Source organism: Anabrus simplex, chromosome 2 (assembly GCF_040414725.1).
Source record: "Anabrus simplex isolate iqAnaSimp1 chromosome 2, ASM4041472v1, whole genome shotgun sequence".
NCBI classification, from domain to species: domain Eukaryota; kingdom Metazoa; phylum Arthropoda; class Insecta; order Orthoptera; family Tettigoniidae; genus Anabrus; species Anabrus simplex.
In genome coordinates this window covers 637,094,313-637,102,940 of record NC_090266.1, presented here as the reverse complement: position 1 = coordinate 637,102,940, position 8,628 = coordinate 637,094,313, and positions in this window count along the sequence as shown.

Below are 8,628 nucleotides of genomic sequence, written 5' to 3'. Positions count from 1 at the left end.
GGCCAACACCGTATGCAGCAACCAACGGATGCTGTAGCAGTATCTGCTCGATATACCCCGCAACGGTAAGATTACCACGGACGACGACAAGATCCGTACGGCCATCAATACTGATGCCACCCCACACCATCACAGAACCTTGTCCGAATCGGTCGCCTTCCTGAACAACATTTTGCATGTACTGCTCACCACGGCGTCTCCATACACGTTGACGTCCATCACGCTGTGTCAGGGGAAATCTGGACTCGTATGTGAACAGAGGTCTCCACTGGCGAAGTTGCCAGTTGACGTGTGTACGGGCAAACAGAAGGCGAGTTGCGCGATGTTGCTGCATTAAACGGAGCACTCGAACAGGACGTCTGGGTCGTAAGGACACCTCTCTTAAACTGTTCCTTACTGTCTGGTCAGGCATCGTGACTTCAGTGACCCTCCTGAGGTCTTGGCTGGCAGTTGCTGAACGACGCCGCAATGCACAGATGGTCAGATAGCGGTAATCCTCTGGGGTTGCCATGCGTTCACGACCTTGTCCAACCCTCCTTGTGAACTGGCCTGCCTCACTGCAGCGATTCCACAAGCGTTGAATAACTGACGGAGACACATTGAGATTCACAGCAACACGACGAAAAGTCCAAACTCGAGTGTCCATAATGAAATATCCGACAGTAGACATAGCACCGGTGAAAGTTATTCACAAATGTATTAAAAAGGAGTTGAAAAATTCCTTCGCAACTGTAAATCTCATTTTCACACAAAATGAAGCACAGTTCAAAATACAGACTTTCAATTTTCATTCACTCCTTCACAAGAGACCGCTGCGGTGGTCCCGTGGTAGCGTTCTAGCTCCTGGTACAGTAATTAAGCGATTATTTAAAATTTTAATCATATATATTTTTGAACGTTCACTGCTTATACCTGTATAGTGTTCGAACAAAACAACTTGCCACAATACATAAGTTAGAAGGCCTATATGTGCTACAACGAAATGCGATTGTAGTCCTCAATCACAAAATGATAAAGAGAGAAATTAACTTACCTCCTTACTGCAAGCTCGGCAGTAGAGAAGTAGGAATCTCCAATGATCCATTGTTTCAGACAGTAGGACTTGGAAGATTTTTCTTTAAGCATTGCCGAACACACTTCCTCAAAGTATATTGCAACACGATCTCAAGCCATAGTGCTTAACAATTCTCAGCATAAGGGAGGTAGGGGTTAATAGCGTGTACAACATAGTTTGATGTTGATTGTTCCTTGTTATATCATCATAGGAAGTGCGAAGGGCGGAAAGATTTGAGGTCAAATTGTTCCTTGTTTGTTCTGAAGGAAATTTCCCACGTGCTATCTGGAGACTTCCGAGAATGCTCCTTACTGTTAGAGGGGTAAACAGATGTTGAGAAATGAGCAAATAATTCTGTTGACCACACCAGCTAGAATATAATATACTGGAAGAAAAGTGGCATTTTCAAAAGACTGTAAAAAGACACTAACTAGGCAGTTATACTAAAATTACGCAGAAACCTATGAAACAGGCATCTATAGGCATACTAATCCTTGCTAAAAAGAACCTATAAGATTTATACCCTAACGAGCCCACGGTTTTGTACACAGGAATAAAACAGGCAAAATATCATCCCTGCACATCACCCTTGTAACATGGATACTCAATTTATAGCTGAAGGTGGTCAATACAATAAACCGAAATATGTACTTTTTTAAACTTATTTCAATTTTAATTAGAGTTGAAATTATGAGGGCGAATCAAAAAGTAAGTTACACTAGCTTGCCGCGAAAGCACGCTGTGTCTCGTGACCGTGGCCAATTCGGAGCATGCTACAGTAACTACCGACACGTCCGATAGGAAGGTTGGTGTGGTATACCGTCGTGTTGTGTGTGCAAACGGGCTAGGCTCAATGGCGCGTCGACTGGATGTTCACTCCAAATTGGAGGTGCGTGCAACGATCAGATTTCTATGGGCTAAACGGCTCAATTGTACGGACATTCATCGTAAAATCGCTGCTGTATATGGTGAGCGTGCAATTTCCCACCCAGGTATTGGGGAGTGGTGTAAGCAATTTGACGACGGACACACAGATCTCACGGACGGATACCGCGAAGGCAAGCGCGCAACGTTCAGTACCGTTGCAAATGTTGACCGTGTGGATGGGATCATTCGAGAGAATCGGCGCGTAACACTGCAGGAAATTGCCAACATGATGAACTTTTCGTATTGCAGTTGTGTTCTCCATCGTTCACCAGCACCTTGGATTTCGTAAACTGTGTCAAAGATGGGTCTCACGTCTGCTCACCCATGTTCACAAGGGACAACGTTTCCAATCGTCTGGCATTTTAGCAACGGTATTCTGAGGGCGAGTTTCTGCGGCGAATCATTACAGGGGATAAAACGTGGGTTCACCACTTCACCTCCGAAACAAAGAGAATATCGATGGAATGGGTGCACACACCACCACCACCACCACGAAAAAAGGCCAAGGTCCAACCTTCAGCAGGAAAGGTAATGACGACAGTGTTCTTTGACATGGAGGGTGTGGTGCACGTGGAATTTATGCCGAATGGTACAACAATCACCTCGGCTTCGTATTGTCAAACGTTGAACCGGTTGCGTAAGGCAATTAAAGAAAAGCGGCGGGGAAATTGAGCGCCTCTGTGATTTTGTTGCACGATAACGCAACACCTCACACGGCCCGCCAAACGTGCGAACTATTGAAGCGATTCAAGTGGGAGGTATGGCAACATCCTCCATACAGTCCACACTTAGCGACAAGCGATTATCATGTGTTCGGTAAGTAAAAGAAGGACCTCGGGGGACGACGATTCCGAAACGATGAGATGATAGCTGTCTCCAGGTGGTTACATAGCGCTGGAGATAATTTCCAGGCATCTGGAACCGAAACATTGGTTGACCGTTCCGAGAAATGTTTACGGTATCTTGGGGAGTATGTGGAAAAGTGAACTTGCATCGTATGTTGTCACAGCAGTGTTGCGTACATGTAGATGGTTTCATAAATAGCCATAACTTGGAAGTACACTGCTGTTTGTTGAAAGTGAAACACGAAGACCAAAAGCTGTGATCACAATGCAATTTATTCCACATATTAGGGACATGACAAAACCCAAATGATTACAATTACAGAACTGTACATGCACGGTGACCGTGGAAATTCAGTACGGCGTAGCGCCACCACGCGCTGCAATCAGAGCCGCAAGACGTCATGGCATGGAATCGAAGAGCGCCTGAATATGCTGCTGGGGAATATTCTGCCACGCGGTTTGTAGGCACGTCCATAAATCAACAGTGGCTGCAGGAGGACCTGAACGAACAAGGTGCTGACCGACCATATCCCAGACATGTTCAATGGGTGACATATCCGGCGAACGGGCAGGCCAGGGAAGCAGTGGTATCTGTCGTTCTTCGAAGAAGGCTTGCACATTCCTCACCACATGTGGCCGGGTACTGTCCTGTTGGAATATGGCGTCTGGAACGGCCTGCAGGAGGGGCAGTGCCTCGGGCTGTAAAACATCCCTAACGTCGCAGTAGCTGTTCAGATTGCCCTCAAGACGAAGGAGGTAAGATCGCATGTTATAGGCAATTGAGCCCCAAACCATCACACTTGGCGTTTGTCCGCTATGCCACTCAACAATACTGTCTGCCCGATGGCGTTCACCACGGCGGCGTCTAACGCGTATGCGGTCATCACTGTAGGACAAGTTCAAGCGGAACTCGTCCGAAAACACTACATTTTGCCACTCAACACGCCAGTGTCTGTGTTCACGTGCCCACTGCAGTCTACGGCGTTGCTGGTCAATGGAAGCTGGCGCAATGGCATGCGTGCCACCAGTCCGGTCCTCACAAGACGGCGTCAAACCGTCGATGCAGACATCCCCACACCTGTTACAGTGCCCCAAGGTCGAGCCAACACCGTGGACGAAGCAGTTCTATTCGTTACGGCCAAGCGGACAAGATGGTCATCTCGCGCTGTGGTCACATTGTGTCGTCCAGTACCCTGTCGGCGCTGTGTACGGCCCTCTTCTCTCCACTGATTCCACATACGCCTCACTGTTGAAGCAGCGTACCCTGTACTAGCCGCAATGTCACGGAACGACAGACCCATCTCCCGGAGCCCTATCATTCTGCCCCGCTCGAACACACATGCTGAAATTCCCTCCTGTGATGTCGGCGAGGCATAGTGGCACTGAGGTACACGTTTCCACGGCTCCGCACTGACTGAACGTTGCGTAACACTGACCTGGCCGGTCACTGCTGGGCCTACATGCACGCCATCTCTCTGCAGTTTAAACCGCTTCTTATGGTTCCACTCTTCTACACATCCTTTGATTTTGGCATGTTTCAGACCATTGCTTCTGAGTGTTTCACTTTCTACAAACAGCAGTGTATAACTTACTTTTTATTCGCTCTCGTATATTGTATTGAATGGATGGAACAGATTAATATTTTCCAATAAAGGACTTTTTGTGATATAACGTTTAGTCGAGCAGCCCATCGCCTTACTCACGTCTTCCCAGCTCGGAGTTCGCAATATTATCATAACGCTACTCTCTTGTCGGAAATCATTCAGAACAAATTGTACTGCTTTCCTTAGGATCTTTTCCAGTTGCTGAACCAAGTATTTCTGGTGAGGGTTCCAAACGCTAATTGTTGTCATACTATTGACTTACACGCCCTCTCCTTTACATCCTTACTACAGACCCTAAATATCCACACAACCATGACGACTGTAATTAAAATTGACAAGACTTTACCTCTTTGTGAAACTTACAAACTGACTCTTCACCCCGTTCAATATCATACCATTGTCTACAGTCCATCAAACAATATCGTTGATGTCAATTTGAATTTGCTGACAATCACGCAATTTATTTATTACTCTATACAGTATAACATCATCTGCAAACGGCCTCATCTGTGATTCCAGTTCTTTACTCGCTTCATTCATACCTACCTACATATATGAGAAAACATAAGGTCCAATAATACTGCCTTATGGAACCCCCACTTATCATTACAGGATCAGATAATGCGTCACCTACTCTAATTCTCTGCGTTCAGTTTTCTAGAAATAAAGCCACCCCATACATTCAATCTCTCCTTTGAATAGTCCAATAGCCCTGACCTTTCTTCAGTAGTTTACCATGATCTACCCTACCAAAAGCCTAGAATAAGTCAATAACCAGGAAGTCCTAAATCTAAAATACCTGCTGGAATCCCACAAGTTGTGTCATCTCACTGGAAAAACATATTCTAAACCCTTCTACCAATCCAGTTAATAATTTTTCAAACGTGTCTCATAATCGTAAAGAATGCTTTCCCAGAGCTTATTTGCAATACATGCTAAGCTCACTGGCCTTTAATTATTAGCATGATTATCACCCTTTCCTTCGTAAACCTGGGCTAATGTAGCAACTCTCCATTCATTTGGTATTGCTTCTTCATACAAAAAGTAATAAAATAAGTACATCAGCGTTCAGATATGGTACTATATCCCAGCTCATTCATTGCCTTCAGTATATCCACAGAATTCCTTTGAATTCCAGCTGCTTTTCTAGTTCTGAACATTCGTATTTTTTGAAAAATATCTTCGTTATCATAGGTAAATTTCAGTACTTTACTAGTATTAGTAGCTTCCTCTACTTGGACATTTTCCTCATATTAAACTACTTTAACTTCATCTGGCTTCTGTAAATCCTCACATATACACTCCCATTGTTCATTGATGATTCCTGGAATGTCCTTCCAGGAACATGTTCTGTCTTGAAGTACGTATTCATAGCCTCCCATTTTTATGCTTACTGTAATGTTATCACCATAGTTAGTAAATAATACACTAGAGGTAGCAGCGGTGCCACCGTCTACGAGAAAATCATTGTAGCGAGCGGAGCATGTTGAAATCTCAGCTGTTTGGCAAAAAGCTCGCTCCGCTGTGCTCATCAAGGAAAATTGGGGACTTTTAAAACTGTGTAGATATTGATATGGTTTAAAATTCCTACATGTAAATATTTTCAGAGACTACAGTATACTAGCGACGTTTCTCTCCAGTGGAATGAAAGCCCATAGAGAAGAAATACAGGGCAAATGCTTGATAAGAGAGGACGGTGTTCAATTGGAGTTAAGGAAAAAAAATCAATTTACTGTTCATGTTAAGTCTTGTAACAACATACTTTTAGAATTGGGATACGTATATTTCGGTATCTTTTGTGTAAATGTAATAAATAGACAGGATTTCGGCATAATTCTGCTCATCGACCGAAAACATTCTCTCTCGTACGAAGCGAATAAGCGAGTGTTTAGGCCTAAAAGCGTTGACAAGATTTTGGAGCAAAGTTGACAAAGTATTGTCATTGCCGATTACGGCGCTGGCTTTCTGAGCCCAAGTTGGCAGGTTCGATACTAGCTCATTCCAGTGATGTTTGGTGCTCGTGTCGGAAATTTGCCGGTACGTAAAGGAACTCCCATGGGACAAAATTTCAGCACCTCGCCGTCTCCGAAAACCGTAAAAGCAGTTAGTGGGACGTAAAGTCATTATCACCACCATCATTATCATCACTGTTTCCTAAATGTGATTACAAATGGAAATATGACACTCGGTTGTGGTTTCAGTCTGTTATGAGGTCTTTTATTTAGCGTCTCGTGAAATGTTTGAATTGCTTTAAGATTTTAAGTTGTAAAATGACTTCCTTTAATGGAAAGTGAGAGTGGTAAATGATATAATTGACGAGAACTGAAAAAATCTTTACAATAATATTTTGTTTGTTTACACTTTGCTTTACGTGTCACCGACACAGATAGATCTTGGGGAGACGGTTTGATAGAAAAGGGCTAGGAGTGGGAAGGAAGAGGCCGTGCCTTTAATTAAGGTAGGCCCTACAGCCCCACTATCTCCCGAATGCAATTTTACAGCATCGCGACCCAAAACCCGCAACCACTCGCTCGGTATCATGCACATTAGTGGCATTACAAGCAAGGAAAAGAAATGCATCAGGTTAACCTCTAAACAGTGAGTAATCATGGCCATGAGGAGTCAATCATACCCGTCAATATAATCAGCGCTCTAAGGAATCTATTGAGAAATCAACATTACTTTCTGATTACAATGAAGAGTAACAGTGTATCAACCTATTGGTTACCTAACAAAATTGTCTTTGTTAACCTACTTCTATCATTGGAATCATGCATGTATGATCTGCCAACATGATGTATACATATGCCTATATTCGTATACTCTTTCACTACATTTTTTTTGGACATTCGCTTTCAAAGACATGGCCATTCAGTTAAAGAAAAAATGTCTTTCCTCGTATTTCCTAAAACACTAATTTCAGTCTTCATGGTGAAGTCCAGAAAAACTCATTCACGCCGACAGGGAAAGCAACCGCGAAGTCAGACCAAGTAGACCAATCCACATGGCGACAAGTGTCATGCTAATGATTATTTTATTCGCACGAAAATGAATTTCAATTAAACATACCTGTGAAAGGATACGCCTTTTCCCTTTACAAACCTCCCTGGGCAGCCGTGAGCTGCCCAAGAGACTGACATTTTCCTTAAGAGAAGTACAAGACTTTAATTTATCGAGAAACTCCAGTGCCAAATAATCCAGCTTTTGCCAAACAGCGTGTTGGTTCAACTTCGCACGCGACTGCAGCGCCAGTGCTACCTCTAGTGCATTATTTACGAACTCTATAGTTATCACTAATCAACTTCTTTGCTAAATCCAATTTCCTAGCTAGTTCCTTCAAATTCTCCTTATTTTCACACCACTCCTAACAATTTCTTTCCAACCTGCATCTATCCAATTTTCAAAAAAACTGGATTAACGCTGGGTCAATATTTAATGACAATGCTTGGTACAATTACTACAGTAACACAAAGAATGAGGTACTGGGAAATTTTCTCTTGCACTCAGCATGTCGATCTATTGGCTCTCGAGAATTTCTGGCAAGAACATTCACGGCGCCGATCTATGGGCTGTATCGCATTGAAGTGTCTTGTCATTTGCGTGGCCGTTAGACGGCAATAGATGATCGTGACGCCAAATTGAAGCATTATTTTTCACTTTACTCAGATATATACACCAGTCCTACGAAAAATATATATATTTTGGACTAATGACATCTGTTGACTGCGAATGTTTACATTGTGGCAGTCTGAAGTTACCATTATGTGGATGTGTTATTTTTATTTTTTGGCTTACGAATAGATTAATTTGATCTTGTTATCAATTTAGGTCAGAGTTTAATAGTTTTGTTGAAATTTTGTGTTCGCTATATTTCCTTATTGTATTACTCCTTTCTTACATGTGCTTGCTTTCGTGACCTCTCTACCAATGGCTGTGAACAGTTCAAGGCTGAATGATTCAGAAATTCCAGAATATTCATATGATTTAGACAGTAATATTGACTTTCTCGCTCAGAGCAATTCCCATTAGCGTGCGAAGTGACAAGTACACTGAATGACCGAAAGTCACGGGAAGGCGTTTTCCGTTAGAAAATATGTCGTGTAAGACCCATGAGCGTTGCGGAGATGACACGCGAATTCGGGTTTCCGAGGTCAACAATGTCAACGGCGGATCTTCAAAATTGCAGAAAGAATGTGTT